At 37.9% G+C, this 22,452-nt stretch overlaps 1 long non-coding RNA gene across 1 annotated transcript; it reads right to left on the minus strand.

Annotated features, from left to right (window-relative positions):
* Positions 1–1,121: 1,121 nt before the first annotated feature.
* On the minus strand, positions 1,122–22,166 carry LOC108176837 (uncharacterized). Its single transcript, XR_011387595.1, has 4 exons — positions 22,062–22,166; positions 13,956–14,129; positions 13,335–13,492; positions 1,122–1,216 (listed from the first exon to the last, which is right to left on the minus strand). It is a non-coding gene; the product is annotated as an uncharacterized lncRNA (long non-coding RNA).
* Positions 22,167–22,452: the final 286 nt, after the last annotated feature.

The raw sequence follows: 22,452 nt of genomic DNA on the forward strand, positions 1-22,452 counted from the left end.
ACACTACTAGTCGAACAATACCCTGTACCTTGTGCGGTTGTGTGAGTGCAGCCTGTTGAAATCCTTGCTTAGTATATACTAAGCTGATCTTCTGTATATGAAGGTAACTGAAAATGAAACTCGATGAAGGGTGGGATGGGAGAGGGAGTGGGAGAGGGGAGGGCCGCAGGAGGGAGGGAGGTTGGGGGGGGGGGACCACAACAATACAAAAGTTGCACTTTGTAAATTCACATTTATTAAATAAGAAAAAGAAAAAAAAAGACTAAAAGTGACAAGACTCACAATCATCTAATTAAACACAGAAAACGCATTTGAAACGCTCTAACATTCATGACACCAGTCTGGGACTGGACACTTCCTCAGCATGTTGAAAAGCGCACATCGGTAAGGTAAGGTGCTGGGGGTATGAGCATCCACACGGCGGGAGGCTGCCCTCAGAAACAAGGCAGTGAGGGCCGCTCTCGCTGTTTCTAACCAAAGCTGTACTGGGGATTCCACGCAGTGAGGTCAGTTAGAGGGCAGCGGACGCGAAGTTAATGAGCGCTCAGCGGCGAAGCTGAAGGAGCTGCGTGCAGAGCCAGGACAGGTCGCCCAGAGCCCCGGGGCGGCCCAGGCCTCACCTCGCAGGTAAAGGAACACAGAAAGCCACAGACGAGTGTCCGCCGATTCAGAGCTGACCATGGTGAAGTCCAGGTCCGCCAGCTCCATCGCCCCCTTCTTGGGACACGGGCCACACATATGCACCGTTTCCTGTCTTCTGAGGTACCTGGCTTCCTCATCACGGAGTGCCAGAGAGCTAACAATCTAGGACCCTGTCAGCAGCACTGGCTGGCTATGACTGTGACGTCTAGGCCTTCCGCGAATACGCTGTCTAGCCAACCGCAGTCCTGATTGGACAGTTTGCCAAGACACGCAAAGCTGTAGCCAATCGGTATTGTCCATAGCCGGGGAGGCGGTCACTTGGGATTGTACCCAGTTAGTGGATTGAGGGCTCTGGAGGGGCTCAGGTTGGGACCTCCCAGTCCTGGGGCCCCTCTCTCCCGGCAACAGCAGTTCCTGTTGCCTTTATATCTCTGCAGGGATCTTGTGAGATGGAGCTCCTAATAACCTGCTTCCGGTGAGTTAAAATTTACCTGGTGTTTACTGACTTCGAGGCCTTTGTTTTTCTTCATTACTCTCAGGACATTTCTCAGGTAGATCTTTTCTTTTCTTGAAACTAAAAGACAGTAATTTAATAAATAGAACAACCAGACAACCGAGTAGCCTATTGGATCTGTTATCCTCATTAACCCGATACCTGAGAAATAGTCTTTGAATTCCTTTTTTTTTTAACAAATATTTTTGTCTATATTGGGTGAACAAGTTTCCTGTCGAGAGGGAGGGATTGGTGTTCCATCTGGTCGTTTCACATCTCCTTCCTGATCTAGCTACACAGTAATTTCTGATACTAGAGGTAGGACTCCAGCAGGAAGAAGATGTTTATGAACTGAATAGAGATGAAGAGATGGAATCAGAGAAGCTCTTATCTAATTGGTATTCTTATGAATTTGCATGCCATGTTCTGAAACTTGCAAATATTTAAAGCCCACTTTATTGAGGTTTAGATAACATATAGTAAATTGCATATATTCATAGTATTCAATTTGAAAAATTGTGCCTATGTATGACCATAGCACAATCATAAGCAAGCAGCATATGCCCTACCACTGAAAGTTTCTTCATGCATATGTTTCATTGTTTCTTCATGGCCTTGTTCACCTTGCCCTCCCCAAGATCTGCCTGTTAGGACTATAGATCATTGCATATGTAACAGGAATCATAGAAAGTATGCCACTTTGTTTTCTTTCTTTTTTCAACATTTGTGCACATATTTATTTATTTATTTGAAAGGGAGACAGAGAGAGAGACCAAGATCTTCTGTTGGCTGGCTCACTCCCCAAATGGCCACAATAGCAGAAGCTGAGCCAGGCCAAAGCAAGGAGCCAGGAACTCCATCCCAGTCTTCCTTGTGGCAACAGGAACCCAAGCATTTGAGCTATCACTTGCTGCCTCCTGGGCACACCAGAAGGAAGCTGTTTAGCTGAGACTGAAACTGGATCTCCAGCATGGGATGCAGTTGTCCCAGGCACCGCGGTGCCTGCCTCTGTCTTGGTTTTTGTAAAACATAACTCCCTTTGGTGTTCAGTTATTCATTTCTTTTACTGCTGATTACGATTTCACTTTTTGGCTATGCCATGTATTTACCCATCTTTCAGACTTCTAGATTGTTTCTAGTTTGGGGCAGTAAAAATATATCTATTATGAACATTCATGAACAAGTCTTTGTATGGACATATGTTTTCACTTCTATTTACTGCTCTTTATTACATTGCTTTTTAAACTTTGATAAAATTTAGTCGTTTATTTGTTAGTCTATACCTCGACTCTCAGTTCCATTAGCCTATTTGTCTATCTTTATACCAATTACACACTCCCTTGTTTACAACAGCATAATAAGTCTTGAAATCAAGTACTGATAGCCCTCTAACTTGGCCATCACCTGCTGCCCTGCAGTGTGCACGTTGTGGTAAGCTGGATTGGAAGCAGGGTATCCAGGACTTGAACCAGGCATTCTGATAAAGGTTTCAGGCGTCCAAGCAGTAACTTAACTATTACATCAAACACCCTTCCCCTCATTCTTTGTTTTTAAATTTTAATTTCCCATTGTCTGCTAATGGTATAGAGAAGTATATTTTATTTTTGTGTTGATTTTGTATCCAGTATTCTTGCTAGATTCATTTATTAGCTGAATAATTTTGTAGACTCCATAAGCTCTTCTAAATAGAGGATCTTCTTGTCTATAAAGATTATTTTTTCTTTTCTAATCTGGATACATTTATTCCTTCTTCTTGTGTAATTGCAATATATAGAAATTCTAATACAATACTCAGAGAATGTACAGTCCCTGTTTCATTCCTAATATTAAGGGGGAGCATTTCATCTTTTTCATTAGCCACAGATTTTTCATTGATCCAGCTTATTTCATGCAACATGATATCCTCCAGTTGTATCCATTTTTATGCCAATGATAGAATTCCATTATTTTTAATAGCTGAATAATATTCCTTTGTGTAGTATAACATATTTTCTTTTTTTTCTTTTTTTTAATTTTTATTTTTGACAGGCAGAGTGGACAGTGAGAGAGAGAGACAGAGAGAGAAAGGTCTTCCTTTGCCGTTGGTTCACCCTCCAATGGCCGCCGCTGCAGCCGGCTCACCACGCTGATCCGATGGCAGGAGCCAGGATCCAGGTGCTTTTCCTGGTCTCCCATGGGGTGCAGGGCCCAAGCACCTGGGCCATCCTCCACTGCACTCCCTGGCCATAGCAGAGAGCTGGCCTGGAAGAGGGGCAACCGGGACAGAATCCGGCGCCCCAACCGGGACTAGAACCCGGTGTGCCGGCGCCGCAAGGTGGAGGATTAGCCTATTGAGCCACGGCGCCGGCAATAACATATTTTCTTTATCTGTTCATCTGATGGTGTACACTTTGGTCGATTCTAAATTTTTACTATATTGAACAGTGCTGCTATAAGCATGGTGGTGCAGATATCTCTTTGACACATGTGTTCAAGTCTTTTGGGTATATATGCAGTGGTGGGATTGTTAGATCATATGGCGAGTCCATTTTTAGTTATTTTAGAAATCTCCATTCTGTTTTCCACAATGACTGCACTGATTTATATTTCTACCAACAGTGTATAAGTGTTGTATAGCTTTTGTCTTTCAAATATTGAATAATTTTTTGACATATATTATTTATTTATAACTTAAGTGCATTGTGAAATTTGTAATCCCATTCTGTTATGTGATTTAAATCTTTGAAAATTCTTTCATTTTGTTTTATGGCCCAGAATATGTTCTATCTTAGTAAATGTTCTGGGTACATGTAAAAAGAATAAATAAATGAATAAAATTCATATTAAATAAATATAATTGATTAATAATTGTGCCCAAGTCTTCCTTATTACTGATTTTTCTGATTATTTCTTCTATCATTTATTGGGTGAGGTATACTGAATTTTAAACTATAACTTGGGGCTGGCGCTGTGGCGCAGCAGGTTAACGCCCTAGCCTACAGTGCTGGCATCCCATATGGATGCCAGTTAGAGTCCCAGCTTCTCCACTTCCTATCCATCTCTCTGCTTTGGCCTGGGAAAGCAGTGGAGAATGGCCAAAATCCTTGGGCCCCTGCACCCGTATGGGAAATCCAGAAGAAGTTCCTGGCTCCTGGCTTCAGACTGGTACAGCTCTGGCCGTTGTGGCCAATTGGGGAGTGAACCATCAGATGGAAGACCTCTCTCTCTCTCTCTGCCTCTCTTCCCTCTGTGTAACTCTGACTTTCAAATAAATAAATAAATCTTAAAAAATAAACTATAACTGTATTTTTATATTTCTCCTTATAGTTCTTTCTGGTTTCTCCTCACATGTTTTGAAGCTCATTATTATAACAGGAATCCTCATTTAACATTCTTAAGTTTTCTGGATAATATGACCTCATTACTATTATAAAATGACATATATATTAGTGTATACTGTATGTCCTGTTATGAAAACATGTTATATGTCATCTATAAAACTGTGTCTGGTAATTTAATTTTTATGGTAGATTCTATATTGCATTATAATGTTAGTATAACCACCCCAGCTTTCTATAGTGTTAAAATATCATTTCATGCTTTTCTTTGTAATTTACTTGTGTTCTGACAATTAAAATACATTTCGTTTAGGTAGCATCTAACTCAGTTTTCCACTTTTAATCTAATTTGATCATCTTTACCTTTTAATTGGGACAGTTAGACGATTTACATTTAATGTAACAGTTGATATGGTTCAGTTTAAGTCTGTTATCTTGATATTTGATGGTTTATTATATGTCTTTGTGTTCTTTCATCCATTTTCTCTCCATTTCTTACTTTGTGACCTATTTGGTTCTTTTAAGGTTCTGTTTTATTTATCTTGATGGTGTATTAGCTATGATTCTTTGTTATTTTATAGTTGCTTTAAAATCCACAGAAGACAAGTTTAGCATAATGGGTTAAGGGCTGCCTGCAGCGCTAGCTTCCCATATGGACAACCTGGGTTCCCAACTGCTCCACTTCTGATCCAGCTCCCTGCTAATGGGCCTGGGAAAGCAATGGAAGATGGCCTAAGTGCTTGGGCCACTGTACCCACCTGGGAGACCCAGAAGAAGCTCCTGGCTCATGGCTTCAGCCTGGCCCAGCCTCAGCTGTTCTGGCCATTTGGGAGTTGAACCAGCAGATGGAAGACCTGTGTCTGTCTCTCCTCTCTCTCTCTCTGTCTCTCTCTCTCTCTCTATAACTCTGCTTTTCAAATAAGTAAAATAAATCACTAAAAAAGGATTTATAGTACATAGCACCTATACTTATGACAGTTTACCTTTAAGTGATAATTTTCACAAGAAATATAAAAAGTTTTAAATTATATATTTCCATTTTATCTGCAGACATATATATGTATACATATACATATATATATATAAAAAAACTCAAAATGTCTTGCTTTTTGCTAAATGACAATTGTCTTTTTAAAATTGAAACATTTTATTTTGAGATACTTTTTGGTTCACATGTCAGCTTTTTTGTGACCTGTGTATTTTTAAAATTTTTATTACTGAATTTTTTTTACATTTTTCAAAAAGCTTTATTTTTTAACTTTTATTTAATAAATATAAATTTCCAAAGTAAAACTTTTGGATTATAGCGACTCCCCCCCTCCCCATAACAACCCTCCCAGTCGCAACCATCCCATCTCCCACTCCCTCTCTCATCCCATTCTTCATCAGATTCATTTTCAATTATCTTTATATACAGAAGATCAATTTAGTATATATTAAGTAAAAGATTTCAACAGTTTGCACCCACACAGAAACACAAAGTGTAAAGTATATTTGAGTACTAGTTATACTGTTAATTCACACAGTACAATACTTTAAGGACAGAGATCCTACATGGGGAGTAAGTGCACAGTGACTCCTGTTGTTGATTTAACAATTGGCCGGCGCCATGGCTCAATAGGCTAATCCTCTACCTGTGGCACCAGCACACCAGGTTCTAGTCCCGGTCGGGGTGCTGGATTCTGTCTCGGTTGCCCCTCTTCCAGGCCATCTCTCTGCTGTGGCCCGGGAGTGCAGTGGAGGATGGCCTAAGTGCTTGGGCCCTGCACCCACATGGGAGACCAGGAAAAGCACCTGGCTCCTGGCTTCGGATCAGCGTGATGCGCCAGCCGCAGCACGCCTGCCGCAGCGGCCATTGGAGGGTGAACCAATGGCAAAAGGAAGACCTTTCTCTCTGTCTCTCTCTCTCTCACTGTCCACTCTGCCTGTCAAAATAAATATATAAATGAATAAATAATAAAAAAACAATTGACACTCTTGTTGATGATGTCAGCAATCACCCGAGGCTCTTGTCATGAGCTGCCAGGGCTATGGAAGCCTCTTGAGTTCGCCAACTCCGATCTTAACCTGAATATAACCCTACTATACAACCCAGCCATCCCATTCCTTGTAATTTACCCAAAGGAAATTAAATTGACAATTAAAAGAGCTGTCTGCACCTCAATGTTTATTGCAGCTCAATTCACAATAGCTAAGACCTGGAATCAACCTAAATGCCCATCAACAGAAGACTGGATAAAGAAATCATGGGATATGTACTATATAGAATACTATACAGCAATTAACAAAATGAAATCTGGTCATTTGAAACAAAATGGAGGAATCTGGAAAACATTATGCTGAGTGAAATAAGCCAGTCTCAAAGGGACAAATATCATATGTTCTCCCTGATCGGTGACAACTAACCGAGCACCAAAAAGGAAACCTGTTGAAGTGAAATGGACACTATGAGTAACAATGACTTGATCAGTCCTTGTCCTGACTGTCTAGGAACAACTTACTGCTTTATTCCTTTTAGTATTTTTTTGTTGTTCTACTTAATACCATTGGTTGAACTCTTTAATTAATACACAATTATTCTTAGGTGTTTAAATTCAACTGAAAAATGATCCCTGTTAAATATAAGAGTGGGAATAAGAGAGGGAGGAGATGTGCAGTTCAAAACATGCTCAATCGGACTTACCCCTAATGGTAGAGTTAGAAACATGCCAGGGGATCCCAATTCAATCCCATCTAGGTGGCATGTACCAATGCCATCTCACTAGTCAAAGTGATCAATTTCAGTTCATAATTGATCATAATGATAGGATTAAGTGTCAAAGGGATAACATAAACAAGACTAGTGTCTGCTAATACTTACTGATGTAATTAAAAAGGAAAGAACAATCCAGCATGGGAAGTGGGATACACAGCAGACTGATTGAATGGCAGATGTCCGAAACAGCACTCTGACCTCAGAATCAGCCCTTAAGGCATTCAGATCTGGCTAAAAAGCCCATGAGAGTATTTCAGGCATGGAAAGCCAAGACACTCTGGACAGAAAAAAAAAATGACCTAAATGAATGATCTCCCCGAGTGAGATTCTAGTGGATAAAATGGACCATGGACCATTAAAAAAGGTGGTACCTTTCTCTGAAGGAAGGAGAGAACTTCCACTTTGACTATGGCTTTGTCTAAATAAGATCCAAGTTGAAAAAGCTTTATTTCTTTGAAAGGCAGTTACAGAGAGAGAGAGAAGGAAAGAGAGAGAACCTCCATTCTCTGGTTCACTCCCCAAATGACTGCAACAGCTATAACTGTATTGATCTGAAGCTCAGAGGCAAGAGCTTTGTCCAGGTCTCCTACGTGGGTACAGGGGCCACGTGCTTAGCCCATCTTCTACTGCTTTCCCAAGCACATTATCAAGGAACTGGATCAGAAGTGGGCCAGCCAGAACTTGAAATAGTGCCCGTATGGGATGCCGGTGTCACAAGTGTCAATTATACCTGCTATGCCACAGTTCCAGCCCCTACATTTTTTAAAAATTTATATAAGGTAAATATGTTTCATATATTTTACATACACAGCTTTGGGAGCATATTGATACTTCCCAGCCTACCCTCCCTCCCACCCACACTCCTACACTCCCTCCTCCTTCATGTTCTACTATTTTAATTTTTGCAATGACATACTTTTCAATTAATTTTATACTCATAAGACTTAAAAAGTAATGTTGAGAGAGCCTGTGCATACCTCACTGAAAATCTTCCTATGATAACATCTAGTAAAACTTGAGTATCACATCCAGGATATTGACCTTGATATAGAAAGAGACAGAGTCCTCCAATCACCATGCAGATTCCTCTTTGTCTTGCAGTAATCACTCATGACCTCTCCACTCTCTGCTAAATTCCTGGAAACCATAAATCTGATGGCCATTTCTGACCTCTTGTCCTCTGAAGAATATTATGTAAATAAAATCATACAGTTTGTAATCATTTGAAAGTTGTTTTGTTCACACAGGTTACTTCTCTGGAGGTTTTTCCAGGTTGTTGTGTTTATCACTAGTTTGTTCATCTTATCAGTGAATGACAGGATAAGAATCTCATCATGTATTGAACTATTCAGTCATTGAAAGACATATAGGGGACTGGTGCTGTTGCATAATGGGTAAAGCTAAAGCCTGCAGTGCCGGCATCCCATATGGGCACTGGTTCGAGTCCTGGCTGCTCCACTTCCAATCCAGTTCTCTCCTGTGGCCTGGCAATGCAGTGGAAGACGGCCCAAGTCCTTGGGCCCATACACTGGCATGGGAGACCCAGAAGAAGCTCTTGGCTCCTGGCTTCAGATCGGTGCAGCTCTGACCATTGTGGCCAAATTGAGGAGTGAACCAGTGAATGGACATCCTTTCTCTCTCTCTCTCTTTCACTCTCTCTGCCTCTCCTCTCTCTGTGTAGCTCTGACTTTCAAATAAATGAATAAATATTTTTTAAAAAAAGAAACCTATAGTATATTCAGCTTTTCGCTCATTAATTATAATGCTCCAAAATTAGTCATGTGAAGTTTTTATGTTAGTCTTTATTTTGCTGAGATACACATCTAGGAGCACAGCTGCGAGGTTTCATGGCATTTGGAATCAAGTTTGTTTGTTTTTTTTTGTTTTGTTTTGTTTTGTTTTTGGAAACTGCCAAACTCTTTTCCAGCATAACTGTTGATATTTCACATACCAATCCATCATCAATGATCCAATTTCTTAGCATCTTCACCAGTATTTTATGTTTGTCATATGGTTTATGTTTGTCATTTTTATAGATGTGTAGTAAATTACATTAGGTTTTAATTTGAATTTCTTTTTTTATATATATTTTATTTTATTTATTTATTTTGACAGAGTGGACATTGAGAGAGAGAGAGACAGAGAGAAAGGTCTTCCCTTGCCATTGGTTCACCCTTCAATGGCTGCCGCAGCCGGCGCACTGCAGCCGGTGCACCACGCTGATCCGAAGCCAGGAGCCAGGTCTTCTCCTGGTCTCCCATGGGGTGCAGGGCCCAAGCACCTGGGCCATCCTCCACTGCACTCCCGGGCCACAGCAGAGAGCTGGCCTGGAAGAGGGGCAACCGGGACAGAATCCGGTGCCCTGACCAGGACTAGAATGATGTTTAACATCTTTTCAAGTGATTATTTGACATGTCTAAATTATTCTATCTTCATATATTTTGTCCATTTTCTAATTGTATTTTTTATTATTTTTAATTGTTGAGTATTGAGATTCCTTAACATAATTGAATTCATAACACATTTTAAGTTAAATTTAGTCTAAGATGTAAAACTTAGTTCTAGTGGGGTTTTTTTTTTTTTTTGGGAATTTGTTGTATTTACTTAAAAGACAGATTTCATGTACTTCACATATATGATTTTTTCATTTCTTTAGTTTTTTGCATTCCATATTAAGTACCACATATCAGAGAAAACATATGATATTTGTTTTATGGGGTATGGGCTTATTTCACTAAGCACAATGGTTTCCAGTTGTATCCATTTTGTTGCGAAAGACAAGATTTCATTCTTTTTTATTTCTGAGTAGCATTCCACAGTGTGTCTATACCCCATTTTCTTTATCAAATCCTTGGTTGTTGGACATATGGCTTGACTGATTAACTGGATTGTTTCACTGTTGTGGTGCTTGAATTCTTTATAGATCTCAGATGTTAATCCTATATCAATTGCAGAGTTTGCAATTATTTTCTCCCATTCTTTGATTGCCTGTTCACTTTGTTAAGTATTTCCTTTGCTGTTCAGTAGCTTTTTAGCTTGATGTAATCCCATTTCTCTATTTTTACTTTTACTGTCTGTGCATCTGGGATCTTTTCCAAGAAGTCTTTGCTTCTGCCAGTGTCTCTCAGAGTCTCTCTGATGCTTTCCTCCTGTAATTTGATGGTATCAAGTCATAGATTTAGACCTTTGATGCACTGTGAGTTGATTTTTGTATATGATGTAAAGTAGGCGTCTGTTTAATGGGCATGCATAGGTCCAATTTTCCAAGCAGCTTTTGTTGAAGAGACTGTTCTTTCTCCAGTGTTTGATTTTGGCTCATTTGTCAAATATTAGTTGCTTGTACCAACTAATTAATTTCTGTGTTTTCTATTCTGTTCCATTGGTCTTTTAATATTTTTTTTTTTTTGGAAAGGCAGAGTTAGACAGTGAAAGAGAGAGACAGAGAGAAAGGTCTTCCTTCTGTTGGTTCACCCCCAAAATGGATGCTATGGCTGGCAGGTTGCAGCTGGCGTGCTGTGCCGATCTGAAACCAGGAGTCAGGTGCTTCCTCCTGGTCTCCCATATGGGTGCAGGGCCCAAGCACTTGGGTCATCCTCCACTGCCTTCCTGGGCCACAGCAGAGAGCTGGACTGGAAGAGGAGCAACTGGGACAGAATCTGGCACCCCAACTGGGACTAGAACCTGGGGTGTTGACGCTGCAGGTGGAGGATTAGCCAAGTGAGCCTGGCACCGGCCGTGATAACATATTTTAAATACAAAATATGTATAGTATTTGTATTCTGAAAACTATATAATTTCATTAAAAGAAATTAACAAAGACCTAAACAAATGGAGAAGCATATTGTGTTCATGGATTAGAAGAAAGATCTCAATTCTCCCCAAAAAGGATATACAGGTTGAACTAAGGAACTAAGTTCTTTTTTGCTTTTTACTGGTTAAACTTTTTATTCAGCGAAGTATTAAGCCTTTTTATTGTAATGTAAATTTAAAATACTTAATGAAGTTCTTGTGAGATTAAATGAGTTAATGAGTTTAGAACATGAAGTGCTATAGTTGCATACAATTAAATAGCCCTTAGTGAAGCATAGTTAGTATGTAACAATATTAATTGTTAGTGATATTGTTTTGTCTGAATAATTTTCATGTTCAGAGATATGCTGGAAAGAAAATATTCATCTTTTCTTAAATCTTTATAGAAAACACTGTATTAATATTTGTCTCAGTTGAGATGATCTTGAAATGAGTTTAAATTTGGAAAATTCTTTTTAAAAGTATTTATTTATTGAAAGGCAGATTTGCAGAGAGAGGGGAAGAGAGATAGTAACTTTTGCTCCTCTCTCTATTTTGAATTATATTGTCATATTTTTGGTAAAATGATTACTGACTAGAGTTGGGTTAGGCTGAAGCTGGGAGCCAGGAGCTTCTTCCAGGTCTCCCATGTGGATACAGAAGCCCAAAGACTTGGGCTATCCTCTGTTGGTTTCCCACGTGTATCAGCAGGGATCTGGAGCAGAAATGGAGCAACAGGAGCAAGAACCAGTGCCCATATGCAACGCTGGCTCTGCTAGCCATGGCTTAAATCAGCTGAGCCACAGCTCCAGACCCTGGAAAATTCTAAAGATTAACTAAGAGTTATTCCTTAATGGTCTTCTGCATTAGATTGAGTAATGAGAGAAAACAAATGAAGAATCATTGTTTAAAAATCTAAAAATTTGATCAGCTCTGTGATGATGTTTAGATATACATCCAGAAGTGAAATACAGTTATCCAATGATTACCGAAAAAAATAAACTAATATTAGTTTATCTAAATGTTAATGTACACATGTTGTATATTTAGTCACGACTTTTTTGCAGAATTTCTTAAGATCAAGGATATACTGCAGAAACAAAGTCATATACAATTATGAATAATTATTTACATATGGGTTATTCAAAAATTTAAAGAAAAGGGTGAAATACCAACTTTTCAATAAATTATTTAGAAAATATATTTGTGATTTCACTTATAACTAAAACATATATTCCAAATTTAAGCAAGAGGCTGAACTGTAAAGCAGTAAAAATCTCTCTCTTCAAGGGTTTATAATAAAAGTATAAAACCCTAGTAATTCAAAAGACAGTAAAGTTATTTAAGGTTCAGTGAGTGTGATACAAAAATTACTCTCAAAAATCTTCTTAAAGCCGTCACCAAATTATTTCATGTCACAGAATATATGACATTAAAATTTCTCTTAAACTATCTGAAGTTGAGATGGAAAACAAGAGAAGCCAGAAAATAAAAATCAAACTTGATTTTCTTCACCCTTGCTTTTCCTTTCAGTTGAAAGTGTTTATGTCACTGGACTTCATGGGTAAGTGGGGTTGCCCCAAATCAGTACAGATACAAAATAAATGTGTGCCCTTGAAAATATAGGTAAGACTAATATCCTTTTCTCATACTTAGTAACATATTTCATTTATATAGTATCTAGTATTTCTGTTCAAACTTCTTTCCAAACATCTAATTTATTCATTTATTCCACAAATATATATTAGAAATTACCTGTGTCTCAGGTACTTCCTAGGAGCCAAAGGGGCAACAGTGAAGAAGGCTAATTAGTCTTTTGCTCTCAAAGATATTATACTCTGGAGAGACAGGAAGACCATACAAAACAAAGGCATAATATAAAAGGCTACTCTAATACATGCTGTGGCCACAGGAGCACTAGTCATAGGCAGGAACAAGTAATGGAGAATGACTAGGGCATTGCTTTACATGGGAGAAACAGAGAAGCAACAGCTGAGTCACAGTTTCTATTTGATTTAAATTATATGTTTTTTACTATCAAAGAAATAGATGGACACATTTGATTTGTTTTTGTAGATTTTCCAAAATAACTATATTGACTCTCCTTCCTGAAGTGATAGGTTCACTGAATTCAGAGTTGAGGCTGTAACTGAGCTTTTATAGATACTTAATGCAAAAGTTACTATTTTGAACTATACTTTCATATTTTTGGTAAAATTATTACTACAATCAGCATTGTTTTGTGTATAAGGAAGCATGCAAAGGAAAATGCATGTAAATGTTTGGGACACTAAGTAAATTTACATAATTATTTCTACCATATAATTTATTTTCTTACCAGTTGTTGTTTTCCATTTTTGCATTAGTGACCAGACAAATGAAGTAAATTTTCATTGCCACCTGATGCTTTCCAGAAAGTTGATCACAAATAGACCTCTTGATTGCCATACAGTGCCCTTCCCTTGGGGAGTCTTTAGGGATCATTCCCACATGGCTCTGGAAATTGCATTCAGAGGAAAATGACAATTATACTCACAAGTCCTAGAGTCAGGGTGCATATCACGGCACGCCTGGGGAGGAACTCTCGGAAGAGAGATCAAGCGAACATCTGGGAAGGTGACACACACACACACACACACACACACACAAGGGGGGGGGGTATTTCTGAATAAGTCCTTTTGCTGATGCTGAGGGTGGAATTCACTAGCAGATGCATGAAACAATTTCATTGATGCCTTTGGTGGTTGCTAGATCACAGTCAACGGGTGACAAGAAGGGGTACTTGGGGTGGAAACCAGCATTAAAACCAGTGAAACTGTTTGTTTGCCTGGGCAGGGTGTGCACAGCCTATTATTTGAGGCTTCAAGAAAATAAGGAGTTTTAAAAATTTACACTATGTGCTTGTTTCATTTTCTCTCCTGAATAAAAAGGTAGGATAGGCCCATTGTGCCTCAGTTACCTGTTTCCTCTACCACATAGTGTTGAAGTTGGAAAGAGTCAAGATAATGAACATGGAGGTCCTCAGAAGATAGCTTGTTGCAGATAGGCTGATTGACTGCCAAGGCACTCCAAAGTATCATCTTCTTTATATTCTGAATTCATGATTATATCTGTGCATTGGTAATGGTGATATCTTACATAGAAGAAAACAACAATCACACTCAGAAACAATGCTTAATCAGAATTTCTATTACTAATTATAACCATAAGAAGAGAAGTCGTATACAAAGAATTAATAAGAATTAATTAACTCAGCTTTAAGATGTTCAATTCAGCTCCTTCTCATACACCTAAACCTCCTTCCACAGCCTTACCCATCTCATTTGATTGTCATTGGTTCTTTATAATTAAAGCCAGAAACCTTGGACTCACCTCTGACTTCCCTGTTTCTCTATAAACCCTCACAATCAGCCTACATTAAATCTTGTTTACTCCACAGTCAAAGCACATCTAGAATTTGAAGAGTTCTTCATCATCTTCCTGTGACTGTAGTACTCCGAACCATTATCTCCTCCTGCCTGGATTATTACAGTAACCTACTAAGAATTCTTATCATTTCCTCCCTTGTTCTGTATTATTCCATTCTCCACACAGCACCCTGAGGGATCCTAAAAGTTCCCTTTGCTTAAAATTCACTGCTTCCCACTCAAGTTAGTGTGATTCAAAATCTATAACAAGCTAATGATCCTTGTTGCCTCCCTTTCATTTTCAATAATTCCTTCAGATTTTGTACCCTTATCTTGCATGTTAAAAATAGAAATTACTGGCATCTACTATTTTTTATGCATTACACATTAAGCTCCCTAGGGCAGGATTACAATCTGTTTTGTTCATGGTTGCTTTCCCATTATGCAGACCAGTGACTGGTACATTGTAGAAATCCAACTCAGCGAACAAATGAATTCATTCAGTCAAGCTAAGTATATTCTTTCAAGGGAGGTGGATACCAGAGCTATTAGATTGTAGGGTAACATAGACTCAAAAGAAGAGCAGTTACTTGAACCTTCCATGTTGTAACAGTCCAGGGCTTGCATTTCATGAAGATATGTGTATAAACTTTACAGTTAAGCTGACTGTGTGTTTAAACCTTTATTTTCCTGATAGTGACTCCTTGAATTTATTTTATCTTTGCTTCTCAAATTTTAATTACATAAGTAATACATTAATGCATTAGTCTTCTAAAATATTGACAATATTAGATTTAAAGATTTTGATCTCCGTCCTTCCCTTTCTCCTTTCTTCACTGAGTTCTGTGTGTATTTTTCTAGCAGAAGACAGGAATAACTTTATATTTCCAAGTTTGTATACAGAAAATATATAAAAATTTTGGTGCATGCTTCTAGGTTAATATATAAATACCATGGCGTGAATATTATATTGCATTTTTCCGTTTTTACTGAAGTACTTCTTCCATTTCACAATGCAAAATAGTTTGGGTGCAATTTATTCCTTACAGCTGCCATACATTATTCCATCAAATGAACAAAATAGGCTCAACTGTTTTCTCATTTTTGTAATTTCTGCCTGTTTTAGTTTTCCAATTTTGGGCAAGCTAGGCTTCATTGAACACCTTAATACGGTTCCAAATGCATACATGCATTTGCTTTTTCCATCTTAGATTCTTAAAATTAGAATTACTGATCCATAGTTTATACCTTTTCAGTGTTAACAGATACATTGTTATCAGATTCTTGCTTTATTGTCTCATTAGTAATGAAAGAAAACAGTATTTCTTCACAATTTGGCAATGTATTATTGATATAATGTATTATTTTTCATTTATATTCTAGTTTTATGGGTAGTAAAGTAATATACTATTGTTTTTAAAAACAAAATACTGGGGCTGGTGTTGTGGTGTGGTAGGTTAAGCTGCCACTTGTGACAATGGCATCAGAGTGCTTATTCGAGTCCCAGCTACTTTGCTTCTGATACAACTACTTGCTAATATACCTGGCAGGGCAATGGAAAATTCAAAAGTGTTTGGTCCCCTGCCACCCATGTGGGACATCAGAATGTAGTTCCTGGCTCTGGACTTTGGCCTGGCCCAGACCCGGCTGTTGCACTCACTTGGGGAGTATGGAAGATACTCTTTCTCTCTTATATATATATGCACATACATATATATATATATACATATATATATTCTCTCATATATCTATATTCCTCTCTCTCTCTCTCTCTCTCTCTCTATATATATATATATATATATACATACACTCGTCCCTCTCTCCTTCCTTCCTCCTTCCTGTTCCTTCTCTCTCCATCTCTCTTTCACCTTTATTTCTTTATTTTTTTAAAAAAATATTTATTTTATTTATTTGAAAGAGCTACAGAGAGAGAGAGAGGCAGAGAAAGAGAGAGGTCTTCCATCCGCTGGTTCACTCCTCAATTGGCCTCAATGGCCAGAGCTGCGCCAATGGGAAGCCAGGAGCCAGAAGCTTCTTCCGGATCTCCCATGTTGGGGCGCAGCCCAAGGACTTGGACCATCTTCTACTGCTTTCTCAGGCCATAGCAGAGAGCTGGATCAGAAGTGGAGCAGCCGGGTCTCAAACTGGCAACCATATGGGATGCTGGTGCTTCAGGCCAGGGCGTTAACCCACTGCACCACAGCGCCAGTCCTCACCTTGTCTTTCAAATAAATAAATGAATTTTTAAAAACCCGCAAACTTCTATGATTATTACTGAGCATTAATTTTCATAAATGTATAGATCATTTGAATTTCATTTTCTACAAGCTAATTTCCATAGGCTTTGCTGATTTTTTCCTTTTTCTTTCACTTTTTTCCTCTTTTTCACACAATTGTATAGATAGATAATGCTTCATGATTTGCAGTATAACTTACAAGATTGTCTTTCCTACTTTTATCAAAATATTTAAATTTTGATGTCAAATTTATCAACCTTTTATTTTGATACATGCATATGTGGTAAAATCGATTTTACAATGAAAAGGAATGGTGCTGGGGCTAATGTTGTGGTGCAGCAAGCTAAGCTGCTGCCTGTAATGCTGGCATCCCATACTGAAGCACTGATTAGAGACTCAGCTGCTGCAATTCAGCTTCCTGGGAAGGCAGTGGAGGATGGCCCCTGTCACCCACGTGGGATACCCTGACAGAGTTCAGAGCCAGCCTCAGCCAAAGATATGTCCTGTTCATTCTCTCTCTCTCTCTTTCTCTCTCTCTCTCTCATTCTGCCATTCAAATAGATAAGTAAATCTTTTAAAATGATGATTAAAAAGCAGGAGAGTGATAAAGTCAAGTAGGAACATACAGATATGAAATGTTATTGCAATGTTGATGAATTCAGGAGTTCTCTTTAATGTCTAGTAGATATTAAATATTTCATAGTATTTATTTAAATTATTTCATATTTATTTAATTTTATTTCATATTTACTTAATTTTATTTAAAAGGTAGAGAGAGAGAAAGAGATCGATAGAGTGATATCCCACCTGCTCATTCACTTCCTGAAACAACCAGGGCTCAGAACAAAGCCAGGAGCCAAGGACTCAATTCAGATCTCTGTTAGGGATGGCAGATAATCAGGTACTTGAACCATCACCTGCTGCTTTTTCCCAGGTTAGACTTCAGCAGGAAGCTAGATCAGAAGTGGAGGTGGGACTCCAACCCTCAGATATGGGATGCAAGCCTCCCAAGCAACAGCCTAACCGCTGCTCTAAATATCCACCCCAATAGCATTTTTTAAACTTGATATTTTCAAACTCTCCATTATCTTACTCATTTCACGTTTTCAAGCACCGTTTAATCCTCACTGCCTTCTTTCTGTATCCTGATGCCATTATTAGGGTAATGTCTTCTTGTTTTTGCCTCATTGTCTCTTATATGACAAATCTTTGTCTATATGGCCTTTTGTATAAATGTACTCTCAACAGTGCTTTTCATTCAACTCTGTTAGTTCCAGAAAAATACAGTCAGTTCTTTATATCCGTGGTTTCCACACCCATGGAGTTAACAAACCACAGATGAAAAATATTCAAGAAAAAATATTGCATCTGTATTCTACATGTACATTTTCCCTTGTTGTTATTCTCTAAACAGTACAGTGTAACAACTATTTTCCCAGCATTTATATTGTACTACATACTATAAGGAATCTAGAGTTGATTTAAAATATTTGTGTAAGTTCTATGTTAGTACTATACCATTATATATATAAGACTTGAATAGTCACAGATTTGGTATCTGCAGGGATCCTGGAATAAATCTCTCATGGCTACTGAGAGATACTGTATGTTTTTGTTTCACTTCTTGTGATTTCCTTTAGCAGTTGATTGTTGAAAGGGGAGGTACAGAAGTGATGGTAGTGAATTGCTGCAGTAAAAAAGATTTTGAATGGCAATCAAGTACGTTATTTTGTGTGTTAGGAGTATTTGACATAGGTGAAAAGATCAGTTCTTATCCTTCGAAGGTTTGTATTTCCACCTATATAAAATGAGTCCTGTCTTCCCATTTCAGTTTCATCCACTTATTAACTTCCTAGGAATTTTATGTGTGACTTTTGCTCTGCACTCTGTCTCTTAAATCAGTTTCCTTAAGGCAAAATAAATGTCCTTAGATTGTAATCTCTTGAAGGACAAAGGGCACACTTTGTAGTTTTCCTTTCTTCAGCACTCAGGACAGCTTCGGATGAGGGGTGATTTTCTTTAATTCTGTTTTTTCAGAGTAAATTTCTCTCATCCTTTTACTGTGATATGCTCAAATATCAAGACCTTTATTTTACTGGAAAATATTCTGAACAAGCAGTGCTTTTAAGCCTCATTGCTGCCTAATCAATTTAATACTGACATAGCTTGTAAGGCTGTCAGGAAAAGACTTTATGAACATCAAAAAGCTTTATTCAATATTTATTAACCATATTGTATTGGGATTCCCATAGAGTTATTTAGCTATCAAACTGTTCAAACAATAATATTCATATGATTTTAAAAATCAAAGACTCAATATAAGAGAAATTCATACACTCTTCTTTTTAAGAAGTACCTAACAAATAAAATGACTTTTATGTCTTTGGATCTGATCCATCTAAAAAAATCAGCACATGTTTCTTGTGTGTTCCAGCTTATGACTTACTCAGTTATGAAAAATATTCTTTCTAATTTAATAGAAGCAATTGCTACTAATAAAAAGGTATGCTCTTTTATGGAAAGAAATCTATGTATAATCAATTTCCGTAATAAAACAATATATGAGAAGGATCTTAGGAAATGTATCAAAGAGATTAATACTTTTTTCTTTCTTGCATTATTTATTTCTGTTTTAAAAAGTTTCCTCAATACCTATTCTCCACCTCACCTACTGGGCCTTAAAATAAGTAAGTGTTACTAAATGAACTAAAAATCCATCTAAATATATTTTACTCATCACTGGAAACATGAATGAGGTCAGTGGTTCTCAGACTTTAGCATACATGAGCATCACTTGGAAGGTTCCTTAAGGTTAAGAATTTTATATTACTCTAGTTTTAATGACCTGTGATTACATTGAAATTTACTGAAATTGGTGGAATGATCATTTTTCCATTCAATTGTTGTTTATAAGCATTGTCCATATTCCCACTAAACTAGGGTCCTTTTTCTATTTACTTGTCAGAGTTCTTATTTGGTGAAGCATCAAGACTTTTTACTGTAATATAAATTGAAAATATGTTATCTCAATAACAAAAAAAAAGATAAAAGGAGAGGGAGAGACTATGAGAAGAGGAGGGAGAAGGGGAAGGAAGGAAGGGGATGTCATTATATTCTAAAAATTTTATCTATAAACTTTATAATAAAGAGAAAGATTCTGATTTCATATTTCCACCTACAAGTTCTAATTCAGTTGGTATAGGGTTTGGCCTGAGAATTTAAATCATCAACATATTCCCAGGTGATGCTTCTCTTAGTGGTACTGACCTAAGAATTTCTGAGCCTGGGCAAGGTTACTGATTCCTTTTCCTAAGAATTTGGAATTAGTGAATGTTACCAATTATCTTTGTGTAGCATCTACAGACTTCAGGCTGAGTTGGCCATATTCAGTGAGAGAAAGTCATTTTGCAAGGATGTGAATAAATCAAATATTCACCAAGCAAAATAAAGAGCTGAGAGAATGCAACTTGAGGAAGAATATAAATTGATAAATTAGGTATTTGGATAATTTTCTAATTTCTTGTTCAAAATAATTTGACATGTCTGCTTGCTGTTATTGTTGTTGGATTTAGAAAGATACCCTTCCATAGCTTTATAATAAATACCAAAATTTATTTAGTTTTTTATTTACTCATTGCTATTATGTATTCTGCAAGGCACAGGACCACATTTAATAAATTACTGTTGAATAATAATAATATTTTATGAATTAATTTTACATACAAAATAATAGTTATACAAAAATTTTAGCAATAACACCCAATAAAGTCTACTAATGTTAACTATAACTATGTCAGAAGAACAAAGACCTTTAATGATCATTCTATCTAGAACAGTCTATTGAGCATTTACTTGTTTATATTTTGGGATCTATGTTCACCTTCAGAATCATGTATGGGACAAACAGATCCTCTTTACCCTCCATAGTTCTTATGTAAACTCTGGTAGGATATAGCTTAATGCAAGAAATGATTAATAAAAGAGAAGCATATAGGCTTTATTAAATTTATTTGCACATGGACATCCTCACAAGAGTGTGATATGCAAAGAAATGACCAAAGTATGATACTTTCTTACAGCGTATATAGAGACTCATACACTTTTGTGAAAATGGCAGAATCCCTGGACTAGATTACTAAATTCTAGGTATGTTACTAAGAGATTTATGGGGGAAGATGTAAAAGCTAGTGGAAGATAAGGGTTTCTTCAAAGAGTTTATGTTTTATCTTCATTGCAACCCCAGTTACCACTCTCTGCTGATCACAGCTATTTATCAGCCTTGGTATGTGAAGGACATTCCTCCAAAAAGAATCTTATGGCTTGCTGCATGCAATCCATTTTCACAGGTAACTGTGCTTTGTGAAATCACAGTTCCTCAAGTTATGTCAGTATACCAATTGTTGTATTTTGAGATGACACATCCTTAATTTCTTCAATAGAAGACAATAAGAGAATAGCAGTAGTTTACTGCTACATCCCCCAAGCCTAATACTTATAAATACACTCATGACTAGGTAGGTAGGGACCAGGGTGCGATTCATCTCAAGATGAGTCTCAAAGGGCCTGAGAGAAATCAAACAACTGGCATCTATGATTGGTGACTTGACTTAGCCCAATTAACCCATCAAAACTCACTTCTCAGTGCCTCTCCCAGACCAATCCTGAGAACTTCCCATTCTACAGCATATAAATCTCCTAGACAATCTGCAACCCTGGCTACTGGGAGGTTTCACTAATTCTTTCAATAAACTACTGCTTTACACATTCTTTCGTGTCTCTGCTCCTAATTCGTCATGTACACAGATAAAGAGTCCAACAGATGAACAAAATAGTAATCTAAAAGATCCATAACATTTCAAAAATTTGGCAAAAAGAAAAATCTGCAACATTTATTGGTGATGAGACACAAACCTGAGTGATTAGAACCACAGATTAGGCTGGCACTGAGGCTCACTATGCTAATCCTCCACGTGCGGCGCCGGCACCCCGGCGTTCTAGTCCTTCTTGGGGCACCAGATTCTGTCCCAGTTGCTCCTCTTCCAGGCCAGCTCTCTGCTGTGGCCTGGGAGTGCAGTGGAGGATGGCCCAAGTGCTTGGGCCCTGCACCCCCATAGGAGACTAGGAGGAAGCACCTGGCTCCTGGCTTTGGATCAGCACAGCGCGCCAGCTGTAGCAGCCATTTGTGGGGTGAACCAACAGAAGGAAGACCTTTCTCTCTTTCTCTCTCTCTGTCTAACTCTGCCTGTCAAAAAACAAAAAACAAAACAAAACAAAACAAAAAAACTCTTGCAACAAACCAGTGATGAAGGAATGAGCAAATCAAGGAATAAGTCATTGAGAATTAATTTCCAGTTTAAGCATACTATGATATTTTGGGAGAAATAGTATTTCTTGAAAGTGTTGGGTAAACCCACTACTTACTTTTTGTGTTATGTAAGTCCTAAAAAGGTGATCATATCTTTTCATCTTCTCAAGGCTCTAAATGAAATCACCAGATGTTGTGTAGCAGGCCACAACAGATCAAAAGTTCAGGTCCAAGGGTTGCACTGATTTTGATTGCAGGGATTATCTATGTCAGCAATTATGTAAGAGACATCAACAAGGTAGGGGTGTCTACTATAGCATTAGTAGCTTTCATGTCAACCAATTCAAGCCCTCAATGATAACTGATGCCTTTTATTCTCATTCACACAGGCCTCTGGTTTGCTGAGGTGACTAAGCTGCATGCTACAGTTCCCCATGTGTATTCAAGTGTTTTTGGCTGACGCATGTTTATATTGAGGCCTAGTCCAGAGAGGCAGAAATCAAGGAG

Source organism: Oryctolagus cuniculus, chromosome 3 (assembly GCF_964237555.1).
Source record: "Oryctolagus cuniculus chromosome 3, mOryCun1.1, whole genome shotgun sequence".
Taxonomy (NCBI): Eukaryota; Metazoa; Chordata; class Mammalia; order Lagomorpha; family Leporidae; genus Oryctolagus; species Oryctolagus cuniculus.